General features: G+C 36.0%; 1 pseudogene; it reads left to right on the top strand.

The window, feature by feature from the left end:
• Positions 1-617: 617 nt before the first annotated feature.
• Positions 618-12,801, top strand: LOC104863072 (annotated as a pseudogene).
• The last annotated feature ends 4,332 nt before the right edge of the window (positions 12,802-17,133 follow it).

Below are 17,133 nucleotides of genomic sequence, written 5' to 3' on the forward strand. Positions count from 1 at the left end.
TTGCTTAAACATTTTCAATACAGTACAGTTTTCAATTTTTAACTGGGATTAAAGATTAACTGGGATGTTCCAGCAATTTCAGAGTCAACATATGCTATTACTAATATAGCAGACTCTCTCTCAGGAAAGAAACTTTGCTGTGAATCCAAACTTCGAGTTTAGAATGTGATTTAAGTAATACCAGTAGCGAGGCAATACCCTGGTTTAGTCTTGGGTGAAGAAACCTGGGTTTGAATCACAACCTGACCTATAAATAGCATGATCTTGGGGAATTGACTTCACTTCTCCAAACCTTTTTCAAATCATACTGTCCTTTTTAAAAGACTTCATTCTACTGAGGATAAAATTCAAATTCTTTGAGATCCTTCATGGGTTCACATGATCTTGCTACTGACCATCGGTGTGGCTTTCCCCTCTTCACATTTCATCTAAATTGGTGTCCCTTGGGTGCTGGCATAAGATCTTACTTAATACTGGATGTATTTTCTCTATTCCAATGACTGTCAAGTTCATCTATATACAATTATGCATTGGTTCCTAAATATAGATTTTTAATTTGCTAGCAACGTATGAAGTTAGCACCAGGGTAAATGACCTTGCAGGTACATTTAACAATAATGAATTATGGGGAGGAATGCTCTCAGCAGCACATGGTGTATGAAAAGTGTACACAGTGTAAATCAATTTGTCCCAGTTTTACTCTCAGTAGTCCTGTTCCTCAGATTTTCAAGGTAATGATAAATTTGGTTATTGATTTGAAACAATGAAAATGTGAGTGGCCCCTGTCTGGTATAATATCAGCCAAAATCAATTAATTATTATAAAAGGTATTTGCAAAGACACAGAAAAATTGTTGATAAAGTAATATAATTTTAGGGGGGTTGTATGTATGGTGGGCTTATTACATTGAGTAGCTCATTACTCAGTCAATAATTGCAGAATGTATTAAAGATATAGTAACTACAGAAGTTATTTTAAACAGAGGAGAAAAGCTAACAGCTTTTCCCAGTATAGCCACTTTAATATTCTTTAACTAATGCCAGTAATTTCCTACCTACACACTTAGTATTTTTGTCCTAATCTTTGGAGTTGCTGTAACAGAATGCCTTAGACTAAAGTAATTTATAAGTATTGTAGGTTAATTGTTTACAGTTCTGGAGTCCAGGAAGTCCAAGATCAATGTCCTGGCAGATTTAGTGTCTTTGAAAGGTTCCCTCTGTGCTTCACACTGGTGATTTGTGACTTATATACACATAATGGAAGGAACAAACACTGTGCCATCACATAAAAAAAGAAGCTTCTTCCACCTCTTTTATATGGGAGCTAATCCCATTTGTGAAGGAGGAATCCTTATGATTTAATCACTTTACTAAAGACCCCATATCATAATACCACCCCAGTAAGAATTACGTTTCAACATGAATTTGGAGAAATACATTCAGAACATAGCACTATGCATGCAAAAGAAACTATTTCTTTCCCTTGTAAATCATACTTCCTATTATGTGAATGTGAAATCATCCCTATATTACACAACTAATTATACAGTTTGATAAAAACAAAAGATTTGTCACACTTAATTTATTGTGGCAATTTCAGTGTTCATTGACTTCATAGTTTGAGTAATATTTAATTTGTGCATTACTTTTTTATTTTATTGTTGTGTAAGAACTAAAAAGGTAAGGAATTTGTACCTCCTATTGCAAAGTAAGTTGTACATTATTTAAAATTATCACTCTAGAATATCGAGCTCCAAATAAGACTGAATATTTATAAAGTAGAACACAGGAACCTTAGGTAGATGACCACATTACACATCTTTATTTTACGAGTAATTCTGATGCTGCAAAGTGTTGGCATCCACAGAGCCTGTGCATTTCATATGGAGAATACAGAATATGCAATAAGCCCCACAGCAGTGGTGGAGAAACTATGTATGTGTGTCACAGGGGGATGTTTGTATCATTTAAAGGGCTTAAAGTTTTTCCATCACTAATCTATGGAATATGAAAGAAAAATATAAATTCTATTTTCAAGTCGTTACTTACACATTTTTATTTTGTTTATATTTTTTTGCATATATTTTATAAGCAGAATCTCATTTTAGTATTATATAAATACACTTCGGAAAATGTGCTGAAAATACTCTTACTGATAAGAGTGTTTAAATGAAAATTTTAAAGAGAAGCAGTCTGAATAATTAAATTAAATTGATCTTTTCTTTTCTTTGCAGTACTGGGACCCAGTCCAGTTCTGCGCCTTCATGATGAGTTATATTCACCAACCCATTTTTTTTTCTTTTTCTCTCTTTTCTTTTCTCCTTCTTCTTCCTTTTCCTTTTCCTTTTCCTTCTCCTTTTTTTTTTTTTTTTTGGGTTAAGGTCTCACTAAATAGGTAAGTACTCCAGGGGTGGGTTTCAGTTTGTCATCCTCGCACCTCAGTCTCCCAGAATTTTGAGATTACAAGGTTGCACAGCCCTGTTTTAGGGGGTCCTTGTTTTTATACCCTGCTTCAGAGGCTCCTAGAAGTTCTTGAAAACAAATAGATCCTGTAAAGAGGGAGTTAGAAAAAATCCAGCCACCTCAGTTCTGCCCTCACAGCTCCCTTGTACACCTCTTCTGTGCATTACAGTTCTGCATTATTTTTCTTTAGAAGACTAGATTCAGATATTTAACAAAAATTTTGAAAGATATCTGATTAACTAATATCTGAAGTCTCAACACAATGTAAATGTTCATCTCCTAAGTTTTGATCTGCCCTCTGTTTTAGAAGTAAAATAATAGCAAACGTCAAATACATACATAGAAAATCCTCATGGTAGGGAATCTGTATTATAGACACAAAGGTTTATGGTATAATTAATGGTATGAGATGTCTGTGTGAGAAGGCATAAAAATATGTCTGAAAATTGAGCAATGAATCCAATATGTAATGGTTGCTGAACATAGGAACAGATCTTTTGAAGGGGTGGAATTATAGTGAAAGGTGTACTATAGTTTAATTTCTCCCTAATACCATCAGTGTGGGGTCACATCCCACCAGTGCCTTTTTTTTTTTTTTTTTTTTTTTTTGGTACCAGGCATCACACTCAGGATATTGTGCTTATGAGGCAGGTACAGTGCCACTGAACTAAATCTCTGGCCTTCCACCAGTGCCATTTTTAATTAAACTTTTACCTTTAATCATCATCCTAATATTCTGGTACTTTCTATATGTCTTGCTTATAAATCTGATAATTCAATTGTTTGCTTTAGCTTAGTTTCAAATAAAAGAATGCAACAAGATTTTGGTGATATATTTTCAAGTATTGAGCAGCTTAGCTCCTAATACCTACATGGTCTTCACACATATAAGTTGTAAGCTCACTTGTCTCATAAATAAAGAGAACGATATCATCATAAATCATTTTACTTATTTATCAGTTTACATTCAAGGGCTGGGCATGGTGGTACATGCCTGTAATTCCAGTACTCGGGAGGCTGAGGCAGGAGGATCACTTTGAGTTCCAGTTCCAGACCAGCCTGGGCTACATAGGGAGTTCCAAGTCAGTCTCAACTACATAGTGAGACCCTGTCTCAAAAAACAAACAAACAAACAAACAAACAAACAAAACCTAACAGTTTCTGTTCAGGAAGTAAATACAAGATGTAAGATTTCTTGGATTCTCTTTTCTCCACCTATTTCTCTAGAATCAACTTTTAGATTATTGGAAAATAAAAACAGTTTGTAGTTGTCATGTCTGGTCAAGATTGTATGCCAAACTTTTATCATGAATCATAAACAAATAAGAGCCAAATATACACTAATGTACTGATATGTTTAATGTCAGAGGAGATTCTGAGTCATTTCTAAAGTCTATTAATCTACTTAAAACAACAAAGTCAGTATGCACCTTTTTTCACGTAGTGACTTTTCACAATGATTATCTTGAGAAGTGAAGTGACTGTGTGCAGACTCACAACTAGACATAGCAATGAGCCTGAACTGCTTTGCCCTGTAACAAGTGGTTGAGAAGTACAAGGAAATGAAGCAGTTTGATTATCTTGACTGTCTGTACCTCACAAGGATGGAGTGCTTCCTGAGTTTCTTTACCGACAGCCTTTTGCAACTAGCTTTGTTTTTTCCTAAGGTAATCCTATCTTTCCTTCCTGGCTGTATGTAATTTTCAGCTACATAAAATTGAATCTATACACAGATGTACCATTTTCCCCATCTTTGGTTAGAAATCTAAATATCAAAAATCGAGTAATTCATTATAACTGCAACTATGAAACAACACAACTTTATTTGTATATGGATATTTGTACATGATATTTTTGTTTGAATAAAAAAAGTTTCTGAAAAATTCAGGTGCTCTAAAACAGAAAAAGATGCAACTTTTTCTTACTCCGACCCTACAAATGTGCCGTTAAAATAGCCCTGTGTGTGTGTGTGTGTGTGTGTGTGTGTGTTAAAGATTAGGGTTCAGAAGTACCTCCCCAAAATTTTTGCTATTTACACAATATTCAAAGAAATATAAGCAAAGAAACCGAGGTATGCACTGAAAAGAAAAGGTGAGAAATGTTCACCTTATAATTTTTTTATGTTTAAGACATATTTCAAACAATATTTCAGACTTTGTCTTGGCATTTCTTTGCTTTTTATCCTTCTGAAGGCTTTGAAATATAGAAAGAACTTGGTACTTAACAAACTTTCAGAAACTCTGTCTATGAGCATATTTGTGGTATCTTACATGGCCAATGCCGAATTTTCTACACCTTGATTCTGAATCTGTTAACTATACCAACATTCAGCAACCTACCAGGGAGATGATCATATGTTTGTTCAATTTTTGTTTGTTCTGCTCTTTAACAAAGCAATTAAAAACAGACATGAGAGCAAAATTGAGAAGCAGAAAAAGAGAGGCATAATTGGCATCGTGGATGACAGCAGCCCCCTCATTCAGCATCTTAGTTATTTTCTTCTCCTAAATTAAAGGTAATTTCTGGATATTGTAAATGTCCATCAAACTCTTTGAGTGAAGAAAACTGAAGACGTCTCTCAGAAGCTCCTCCAGTCTTCTTGTGTAATGAGTGAGCTTTCACACAGGTTATAGTATGTGGAGACAAAAACGAAGAGGCCATAGGTATTATCTACGAGGTAGCCACTGAATGCGGGTCAACCCTGGCATGCTATTCGTGTCATTATGGGATTTTGTCCCAGACCACTGCTACACTGGACAGAGCACTGGATTCTCCCTGGCAAAGCAGAGATAAACAGATAATCATTAATTATTCAGTAAATGAATACATGAGCAAGGTGGTAGCCCATAGTAAACTTGTCCTGAGGGATGCGTGCCTTGGGAGAAAGGTCAGTGGGGTGTTCAGATGGGAATCCAAGTTGAGAGGTGATGAGTGTTAGCACTTCATTCGGTCTGGCCTTGGTGGTCTGAGGATAACAACCTAGATCAATGACTACCAGGTTGTAGTTGAAGCTGCCATGAAATGTAGTCTTTTCAGACAGTCTTAAAATACATTACATTTATTTTAAATACACAATTACTGGAAATGTTTGTATTTTTTTTAAATATAAGGGACAAAAGAGTAAGATAACAAAAGTATGCTATAGAAAAATAGGCTTTGGACAAAGATGCAGAGCTCTGAGACTAGCCCTGCTTCCTTGACTTACTAGACCTTACTTATATTTCTATAATATTTTACAATTAAGAAAAGAAGGCACCCGATAATTTCTGACTCCCCCAAGCCTATCTAACTCTCTAACAGGGTTGTTTTTTTTAAAAAAGTTAGACAAATTGGATTCAAACTGACTAAGCTGGGTTCAGGGTCCATGGTGGTCAGGAATTGACTTCATGGACACAAGAAATAAAACTGTTCACCTTAAGCAGGGTCTAGAATTGGGCTCACTGCTTCTGTCCCAGAACCTAGTGCAATCTTCTTCATTTTAAAGAATGCTGAAATTTTCTCCTACTACTTTTGTTCACTGCCCTGGGTTTTAGTTTGAGGGTAGCTATAAACCTAGGGTGCGAAGGACACTGTTCTGCATGGTGTGATTAACATATACAGTAAATGCTTCAATTGAAAAAGTGCTTACAGTAAAAGACATATTACCATTAATTCCCTTCAGAATACTTCCTCTCTAGTCAAACATACCTAAACCATTGTTGTTGCCATTTTCTGAAGAAATTCTGGAAATCTATTTGGTGAGTATCTTCGGGATGTTGTGGCTGCCTCAATGTGGTGAACAGATTCAAAATGTCTACCTTTCACAGTCATTTTGTCTTTGTAGAAGTGCCAAAAGCCACACATCTGGTGAATAAGCTGTATGAAGATACTGTAATTTTTAGTTTTACTTGAGAGAAAAATGCCATGAATGCACTCATATTTTGTAATCTACCTGAGGTAAACTCCCTGTGAAATGAGAACTCAGATCTATAATTCTTTCATGTCACTCTGCACTCTAATCTGCCTCTTAAAAACCTACTTGGGCACATAGCTCAGTACTGGAGCACTTGCCTAGGATACGGGAGGCCCTGGGTTTGATGCCAAGCACTGCTAACAGCTAATCAAACAAATAAACACATGAACAGCAGCAACAACCAAACCTAATTCTAGATTGTGGGTAGACTGAGTTGAGTAGAAACAAGTGAAAACCCTGCAGGGTCAAGGAGAGGTATGCGCAGATGAGAACTGATGGAGAGAAATAAACTAAGAATCCCTCTACATGAAAATTAATTTCCAAGTGTAAATTGTAAAACATGAAAAAAGATCTAAAACAAAAATTCTAATGCTAAGAAAAATGAAACAAAAATCAAAGATGGGAAAGGGAATATATTTTAGGTAAATTCAGATTTTTGTAGAATAATATATCAGATTTAAAGTAAATGTTACAGATTTCCAAATAAATGAAAGAAAACATTGCTTCCCTTGAAAAGAGTGACAGCTTATTAAAAATAGTCAAAATGAATTTGTAAACAATAAAGATAAGATTTAAAATCTTGAAAATGAAACAATAATTACAATGAAAATAATGTAATATATGGATTTGATGTGAGACTGAAAATGGTCAGTGAAGGAATTAGTAAACTAGAATATGTTACCACAGTGTATTAATGAGAACAAAGATGTGAAGAACAGTTAAGAAATATCAGAGGCCTGCCATTCCATCAGTAAATGCCTGCAATCTGATGGAGCAACTGTGTGAACCAGAGGGCCATGGATTCAGGCAGACCCTAGCCAGGGTTCCAACCTGACCCCAGAGGCTCAGGCACACCTACCCAAGCCAAATGCCCACCCAGAAAAGAGCTGCACAGGTGCATAAGCTGCAGCCAGAGTCCCACCATACCATCTGTAAGTACATGCAGATCTTGAGGAGCAGCTGTATGGAGTGTGGTTGAAGGCAGATCGCAGCCAGGGCTCTGCCTGTCCCCAGAGGCTTGGGCACACAGGCCACAGCCAAGTGCACACCTAGAAAAGGGCTATGCAGGTGCACAAACTTCAGCCAGAGGCTCACCCCAGTACCACTGATAAGTGCTTGGAGACCCTAGCCAGAAGCCTGCTCAGACACCAGGAACTGGGGTGCACAGCCACCTGCCAAAGGCCCTCTAGAACAACAGCTACATAGGAGCCCCAGTGAGAGACACACCCAGATATAATCACAAGAATGCACAGGTCCCAGATAGAAGCCCACTCAATCAACAGGTCAGCTCAGGGATCCAGCAGGTCACTATTCTGAACCCAGAAATTGCTGCACTGTTGAGCGGAAGAGAAAACGTCATTTGGTGGCTTGCTGAGAATTGACCAATGGGTGGGCAAAAAGTTTCCTCAACAGAGGCACAGCAGGCTGCATCTGTTGAAATGAGAAGACATAAAAATAAGTCTCAAAACCAGACATCCAGATCACCTAAGGCAACCACAAAGGAAAATGAGATGGAACAATCTGATACTCAACCACCTGGACTCCCTGAAATGGTAGCGAAAGAGGACCTGGAAAAACTGGAATCGGAAATAATTTATCAGATAACAGCAGAGATTGTGCCCATGGTGCAAGACATGATTAATAAATCTAGAGCCGACACAGATAAAAGAAATAGAGGAGCTGAGGAACATGATGGAACCCCAACATAGGAAACAAAAGGAATCCATAAAACAAATGCAAACAGATTTCCAGGAGATTAAAAATTCCATTGCAAGTTTGCACAGCAGAATGAGCCAATGCAAAGACAGAATTTCAGATATAGAAGATAGGATTGCAATTAGTGATCAGGAAAAGAAAAGTTCCTAAAGATAGTAAGGGAACTGGGGATTTAGCTCAGTGGTTCCACCACTTGGCTCAACAAGTGCAAGGTCCTGAGTTTGATCCCCAGTACCAAAAAGAAGGACCACAATAAATCAATCTAGCAGCTGCTAGAGAATGGAAAGAAGAAAAACATAAGAATGATCTGAGTCAATGAAGAAACAGAAGAGAGTGCAGACAACATTAAAAAAAAACTGTTCATCAAAGTAATGGCAGAAAACTTCCCCAAAAGGGAAAGGAACTTGACATACAGATAACTGAGGCATATAGGCCTCCAACTAGTCATGATTTTAAAAAAATCTACACATAGGCACATAATAGTTCATATTTCAGAAACCCAACAGAAGAACAAAATTTTACAGTCTGTTAGAGAAAAGAAACAAATCACATACAAAGGGAAGCTCATCAGAATCATAGCAGACTTCTCAACACAAACCCTCAAGGCAAGAAGAGATTGTACTGACATATTTCAAGCCCTAAAGGAAAACAACCTCCAACCCAGATTGAGTAACCTGCAAAACTATATATCAAAATTGATGGAGAAATAAGATACTTTTATGACAAAGTGCATCTTAGGAACCAAATCTTGAATACCAAACCTGCACTCCAAAATATTTTAAACAATATCCTAGGAAAAGATAAAAAGGTTCATAACCCCAGGCGACCCAACAGAATGAATCCATGAGGTGTTACAACAAATTAAATGCAAAAGGGGAGAATCCAACAAAAAGAAAAAAAATCATAAAAAGGATAAGTCAATAAGTTAGTTATAACCACTTAATGTTAATTGTCTCAATTCACCAATCAAAACAAATAGACTGGCAGACTGGGTCAAGAAGCAAGATCCAACAATATGTTGCATATAAGAAATATACTTAATTAAAAAAAACTCACAGGTTGAAATTTAAATGGTGGAAAACAGTACTCCATGTAACAGGAGCCCTAAAAAAAGGAGGAGTAGCTATCCTCTTTGCAGATCAAGTGGATTTCAAAGCAACACTGATTAAGAGAGACAAAGAAGGACACTACCTCCTTATAAAGAGAACAATCTAAGAGGAAGAGATGGCAATCATTAATATATATGCACCAAATACTAGTATGTCCAACTGTATAAAACATATACAAATGGACATTAAAAATCAAAGAAGCACTAATACAATAAATAGTACTGGGGGACCTCAATACCTCACTGTCACAAATAGATCAACTAGATTAAAAATAAACAATGAAATATTAGAATTCAATCAAACTCTTGAACAAAGGAACTTAATATATGTTTTACAGAGTGTTCCACCTCACAAAATCAAAATACATGTTCTTTTCAGCTGCACATGGGTCATACTCCAAAATAGACCACATACTAGTTCATAGAACATATTTAAGTGACTATAAAGGAATTGAACTGATCCCCTGTACATTATCAGACCACAGTGCAATGAAATTGGAGATCATTAGCAAAAGATACCACAAGAAATTCATAAATACATGGAAATTGAACAACACACTTCTGAATAACCAATGGGTCATGTAAAAAAATAAAGACTAAATCAGACAGTTCCTATAATTAAGTGACAATATACAACATAACAGAATCTATGGGACACAATGAAAGCAGTCTTAAGAGAGAAATTCATAACAGTGAATGCTCATGTTAGGAAAACAGACCAAGCTCAATTACATAACCTGATGCTGAGCCTCAAGCTTCAAGAAAAAGAAGAGCAGGATAAACCCAAATCCCATAACAAGAGAGAAAATTATAAAGATCAGAGGAAATCAATGTGCTGAGCCTCAAGCTTCAAGAAAAAGAAGAGCAGGATAAACCCAAATCCCATAACAAGAGAGAAAATTATAAAGATCAGAGCAGAAATCAATGCAATGGAGACTAAGAGAACAATACAAAAAAAATCAATGAAGCCAAGAGTTTGTTCTTCGAAAGAATAAACAAAATTTACTAACCCTTAGCCAACCTGATATAAAAAAAGGAAAGAATAGGTCCAAAGCTATGCAAGTAGGAATAAAAAGGGTGAAATTACAATGGATCCAGAAGAAATCCAGAGGAATCCAGAGGATCATTAATACATACTTTGAGAAACTATTTGCCAATAAGATGGAAATACAGAGGAAATAGATAGATTCCTAGATATGTATGAATTACCAAAGTTGAACTAGGATGACCTAAAAATTCTAAACAACCCAATATCAATCAATGAAATTGAAAGTGTAATTAGAAACATAGCAACTAAGAAACAGTGATGGCTTCACTGCTGAATTCTACAAGATGTTTAGAGGGGCAACTACTGCCACTACTGTTTAAACTCTTTATTGAAATTGAAAGGGAAGGAATATTCCTAAATTCATTCCTGTAAGCAAGCATCACCTTGAACCCCAAAGCAGAAAAAGACCCAACCGATAAAGAGAACTATAGGCCAATGTACATAGATGCCAAAATCCTTAATAAGTACTAACAAACAGAATGCAGAAGATCATACATCCTGACCAAGTGGGATTCATCTCAGAGACACAGGGATGGTTCAACATATGCAAATTAATATATGTAATACACTATATTAATAGAGCCATGGACAAAAACCATATGATCATCTCAATAGATGCAGAGAAAGCATTTGATGAAATCCAGTACAAATTCATGATAAAAACCCTTCAAAAAATTGAAATGTCTAGGAATCAACCTAACAAAAGAAATCAAAGATGTCTACTCTGAAAATGATAGCACTTTGAACAAAGAGATTGAAGAGGATACAAGAAAATGGAAAGACATCTCTTGTTCCTGGGTGGGAAGAATCAACGTAGTGAAAATGGCCATACTTCCAAAACTGCTACATAGATTCAATGCAAGCCCAATTGAAATGCAAGCAGCATACTTCACAGACCTTGAGAAAACAATTCAAAAATTTATTTGAATCAAGAAGAAACCTAGAACAGCAAAAACAATTCTAGGCAACAAAGGTGGGGGTTTCACAATCCCTAATTTGAAACTATTCTACAAAGCTACTGTGATAAAAACAGCATTGTACTGGCAGAGAAACAGACCCGAGGACCAGTGGAACAGATTATAAGATGCAGAAACTACTCCAGAAACACTCAGCCACTTCATCTTTGACAAAATATTAAATACCCTCAGAGGAGGAAGATACTTCTTTAATAAATGGTGCTGGAAAAACTGGGTTTCAACTTGCTAAATATTAAAACTAGCCCTGTATCTCTCACCATTCAGTGAACTAAAATTGAAATGGATTAAAGATCTAAATATTAAAACAGAAACACTGAACTGGCTAGAAGAGAGGTTAGGTAGAACTATTGAAGACATTGGCATAGGAAAAGATTTTATGAACAAAACCTCAGTTGCCCATGAGCTAGCACACACAACAAGTGAGATGTCCTTATTAAAAAGCTTCTGCACAGCAAGAGAAACAACCATCAGTGTGAAGATACAACCCACAGTGTGGGAAAGAATTTTCCCCAGCTGTTCATCAGACAAAGGCCTAATATCTAGAATATAAAAAGAACTTTAAAAAAATCAGATATCCCAAATTTAAAGACCCAATCCAAAAATGAGCATCTGAAATGAACAGACATTTCTCAGACAAGAAGTAGAAATAGCAAATAAACATATGCAAAAACGTTCAACATCAGTGGTTGTTTGAGAGATACAAATGAAAACAATGATGAGATTCCAACTCACCCCAGAAAGAAGAGCTGCTATCAAGAAATCAACCAATAATAAATGTTGGTGGCTGTGGGAAAGAGTAAAACTGCTCCATTGCTGGTGGGAGTGCAGACGGGTGCAACCACTTTGAAAATCAGTATGGAGACACCTCAAAGACCTAGGATTGGAAATCCCATTCGACTCATCTATTTCCCTGCTGGATGTCTTTCTCGAAGAATTAAAAGAATCATACCATAGTGATATATGTACCCCCAAGTTCATAGCAGCTCAATTTTTAATAGTTAAAACTTGGAAGCAGCCCAATTGCCCATCAATGGGAGACTGGATAAAGAAAATGTGTGTTTTAAAAAAATAAAATGCAGTACTACACAGCCATAAAGAATGAGAAACTAGCCCCACCTCCCGCCACTCGCCGCCCAGGTTTCAACAGACTTCGCCCTGCCATCCCAAATGGAACACGCCATGGAAACCATGATGTTTACGTTTCACAAATTTGCCGGGGACAAAGGCTACTTAACGAAGGAGGGCCTGAGAGTGCTCATGGAAAAGGAGTTCCCTGGGTTTTCAGAAAACCAAAAAGACCTCTGGCTGTGGACAAAATCATGAAGGACCTGGACCAGTGCCGAGATGGCAGAGTGGGGCTCCAGAGCTTCTTCTCACTGATTGCAGGCCTCACCATTGCATGGAGTGATTACTTTGTAGTAAACATGAAGCGGAAGGGAAAGAAACAGGCAGACTCGAGCATTTACTCCCGTCCTGATGAGGGTTCTCCTCCCAAAGGGCCACTTAGGGAATCTGCCCCTCAGTTTCCCCTCGTATAAAGATGTCATGAGCAGACCCGAACCCTTAGAAAATGTACAGACAAGATCCAGCTCTCATTGGGCAAGCAGAGAAAGTTCGTTAAATGCCAGATAAGCTTTTGCTTTTTATATTGTTTGCATCTTCTTGCTCTCAGTAAAGTCTTTCTTTAGTTCTGGGGGAAAGAAAGAGTGAGAAACTAGAGACGTTTACTGCCAAACGAACGCACACTGAGATGATCCGATACTCTGAAGTGTAATAAATGGGACACACGTGTTAATACCAAATCGCTTCTCTAGTACGAGAAACTGAAAGTGCAGATAAGGACTAGAAGGTATCATAGATAATGTCAAATAGGAAGAAAAGGGGCAAAGGGGAAGTAGGAGGGGTAAAGGAAGAGAAAGAAAGAAATGGAATTAATATGAGAAAATGAAAAAATGGAAATAAAGTCTTTGCAGATAGGGAGGGTTGAAGGGTTTGAAAGGAGGGCAGGGGAATGGAGAAAAAATAAGAACCAAGATAGATTATTTAAGGGTGCAAATTTCCAATGGTGAATGTTATTATATTGTATACCTCAAATATACCAATAAAATTAATTAAAAAAGAAAAAAGAAATATCACAGATTCGGGCCAGTGATTTAGTTTGGCGGTGCCTCACATGCCTCTCCAGAGTCTGATCCCTGGTACAAAAAAATTAAAAAAAAAAATCACTGAGATACTCCAATACTCATCTAATAAGTATCCTAGGAGATTGAAAGGAGATTGAAAGGAGTCGCAAAATATTTGGAGAGGTAATTACTGGTAACATTTGCTAATCAAAGTTCGTCTTTAAGTACAAGAAGAATAATGAAAAATAAGTCCATGCGTAGCTGCATTACAACCTTACCTCAGATGACTATCTAAACAGATCATTTAAAACATGGTCAGGTGCAAATATACATTTGCCTTATAATTCAATGGCATACACATTAACAGCACCAATGGTTTTCTAGAATTACTTGCCATAAATTCATGCCAGAAGTTAGTAACACTGCATCTTCAATGAGAGATGGAAAATATTTATCAACATCGAATGTTTTTCCTAGAAAAATTCTCCTTTAAGAGTAAGGAAAAAATGGTATTTATAAACACAAGTATAAACAAGTTCACTTACAGAATGCCACTCAAATATTTATTAAGGCATATATTTCTGGAAGAATTAAAAGAAATACAGATGAAATACATTAAATGTATGAAATTATGATATATGCTAACATTGATAAATTTTATTTAAAAATTAAATAATAAATAAGCTATATTATTTTTGTTTGATTAAAAGTATAAAGTCAGGAGCACTAAAGTGCACCCTGTAGTTCAAGGTCCTCAAAAGACTGAGACAGGAGGATCATTTCAGCTCATTAACAAAAGCCTGCATCAAGTAGCAAGACCCTGCTTAAGTAGATAGACAGATAGACAGACAGACAGACAGATAGAAAAACTCCAATTCTAAACAACATGATGTAGGTAGTGATTGTTCATTTGGAATGTAAAATGAAAATTTTATATTGGCAACATAGACAGAAAATATCAAATATAGATAAATGTATATCTTAAAAATCTAGCAGAAAGAATCAACAACTGGGATCTCATCCTATTAAAAAGCTTCTGCACTGCAAAAGAAACCGTCAACAGAATTAAAAGACAACCTACAATGTGGGAAAAACTTTTACCAGCTGCTTCTCAGACAAAGGACTATTATCAAGGATATATATAAAGAACTCAAAACAGTCAGCCCCCCCAAATAGAAAGACCCGATTCAAAAATGGGCATCTGAAATGAACAGACATTTCTCAGACAAAAGAAGTAAAAGCAGCAAGAAAATATATAAGAAAATGTTCCACATCACTGGTCATTCAAGAGATGCAGATGAAAACAACACTGAGATTCCACCTCACCCCACAAAGAATGGCTGCTATCAAGAAATCACACAATAACAAATGTTGGTGGGGTTTGGGGGAGAAAGGAACCCTTCTCCATTGTTGGTGGGAGTGCAGACTGGTGCAGCCACTATGGAAATCAATATGGGGATACCTCAAAGAGCTGGGACTAGTGGTTCCATTTGACCCAGCCATCCCTCTGCTGGGTATCTTTCCAAAGGAATTAAAAGAATCATACCACAGGGATATATGCACAACAATGTTTATAGCGGAACAGTTTGTCATAGCTAAAACTTGGAAACAGCCCATTTGCCCATCTGTTGGAAATGGGATAAAGAAGATGTGGTATTTCTATAAAATGGAATACTACTCAGCCATAAAGAATGAGAAATTAGAGTCATTCATAGGAAAATGATACATATTGAGATTACACTCAAGTGAAATAAGTCACACATGTGTAAATACTGAATAGTTTCTCTGGTGTGACAAACTATAATAGTACACAAGATCCTAATGGGATAACTAATTGTGTGAAATAGGAAGAAAAGGGCAAAAGGTGTAGGGAAATTGGGAAAGGTAGGGGAAAGGGAATAGGGGAAAAGAAAAAATATGAGAAAATGAAAAAATGAAAATAAAGCATTTGAAAATGGAGAGGGGAGGAGGGGGTGAAGGGAGGGCAGGGACAAGGGGAAAAAATGAGAACCAAGACCTCTCATGTGAAGGTACAAGATCTCAGTAATGAATGTAACTGTACTGTATACCTAGATCATACCAATAAACTAAATAAAAAGAAAAAAATCTGAAAATAATTTCTAAATGAATTTAAAAACCTATAGTTTGCAAACCAGTATAGACAAAGTAACATATATTTATGCACATTTAATACATATATAATATGCACATATAAAATGAAATTATGATAGCAAAAATAAAATAGTAGTAACTACAAATCTCTCAATATTCACATTAAAGCTAAATGGATGAAGCTGTTTTATGAGAGAGATAATCAATTTGTAAAGAAAAATATAGAATCAAATGTACTACTACGTTGTTTTTATGAAGATGTGCATGTGAAGCAAAGCCATTCTGAATGACTGGGTAAGAAGAGATGGAGAAAGATAAATCTGGCAAATTATTAATCACAAAGTAGTATTGTGATATAAATATCAGTCAAATATATATTGGTTTAAGAATGTTAAAAGAAATAAAAATAATAAGTTGTTAAAAATTTCAAATTTGTATTTACTTAATAGCACAGCTTCAAATTATATAAAGCAATAACTGACAGAGGTGCAAAGAGAAATGTATTAATCTGCCTTTATAGTGTATTATTTTTACACATCTAATAGAAAGCTAATAGATAAAACAAATCAGTAAGGCCTTGCAGGCTCAGGAAAGGTTGCTGGAAAAGGTTGCTCAGGAAAAGTTGCTAAACTGGTTTTTTTTTTTTTTTTTTTTTTTTTTTGGTACCAGGGATCAAACTCGGGTCCTTGTTCTTGTGAGGCAGGAGGCTACAACACCTAGCTAATCCCAGACCCTAAACTGAGCTATTCTAATAAACCCCTACGTGGTCTTCCTGTTTCCACTCTTCACCCTATCACTGTGATGGTTCACTGTTTTGATGTAAATGTGACATATGATCCATTTTATTATTAAAAATGTAAAGCTTTCCTTGTTGTGATCTACTTAAATAAATATTAACTATTACATTTTTTGAGTGTTAGAATTGTCTTTCAAATTTCAAAAAAAATTTTTATAAATCTTGATAAATGTAATAAATTCATAGATTAATTTGTGAAGAGTTGACATTTTCCTCCTGTGAATCTTCTCATACAGGAAGTATATCTGTCCCTAGTTCAGGTCCACTGGAATGCCTTTAGCAAACTTATTTAATTGCCTTCATCTAATTACTGTGCTGTCTAGCAAAGGAATATGCAACCTAAAAACTGCTAGTGCACAAAACATGATATAGCACTTTGACTCATTACTTACTTAGATGAATAAATCTCTAAGTCAGAGTTTATCCAGGTTTTTCAGTTAGCTACAGAACAGTTTTTCAATTAGCTACAAGTTATGATTTTTTTTGTTTTGTTTTGTTACCGGTGGTGGAACTTGGGTCCTTGCAAAAGTTATGATTGTAGTCTTTTTGTCAGCATTATTCATTCAGTCTTTCAAGAAATATTCAATTAGCACTCTGATTCTTGGGATGAAAAAGAAAGTAACTTCTAACCACAAAAGCCTTATAAATCTAAGTAGAATAACGAAAACAAATGAGTATGTACATGCAAAATTTGAGAAAATATTAGAAAAAGACATCCAACGAAGGAATAAAAATTTGCAAAGATAAAACCATAGTTTGTATGTTATAACCCTAAAGGATTTCCTGGATTTTTCTCAATCTGTACTGATGCAAGATAAGTCAAAACTCATAAGGGATCC

This window comes from Fukomys damarensis, unplaced genomic scaffold (genome assembly GCF_012274545.1).
Source record: "Fukomys damarensis isolate Sample0158 unplaced genomic scaffold, DMR_v1.0_HiC HiC_scaffold_37, whole genome shotgun sequence".
Classification (NCBI taxonomy): Eukaryota; Metazoa; Chordata; class Mammalia; order Rodentia; family Bathyergidae; genus Fukomys; species Fukomys damarensis.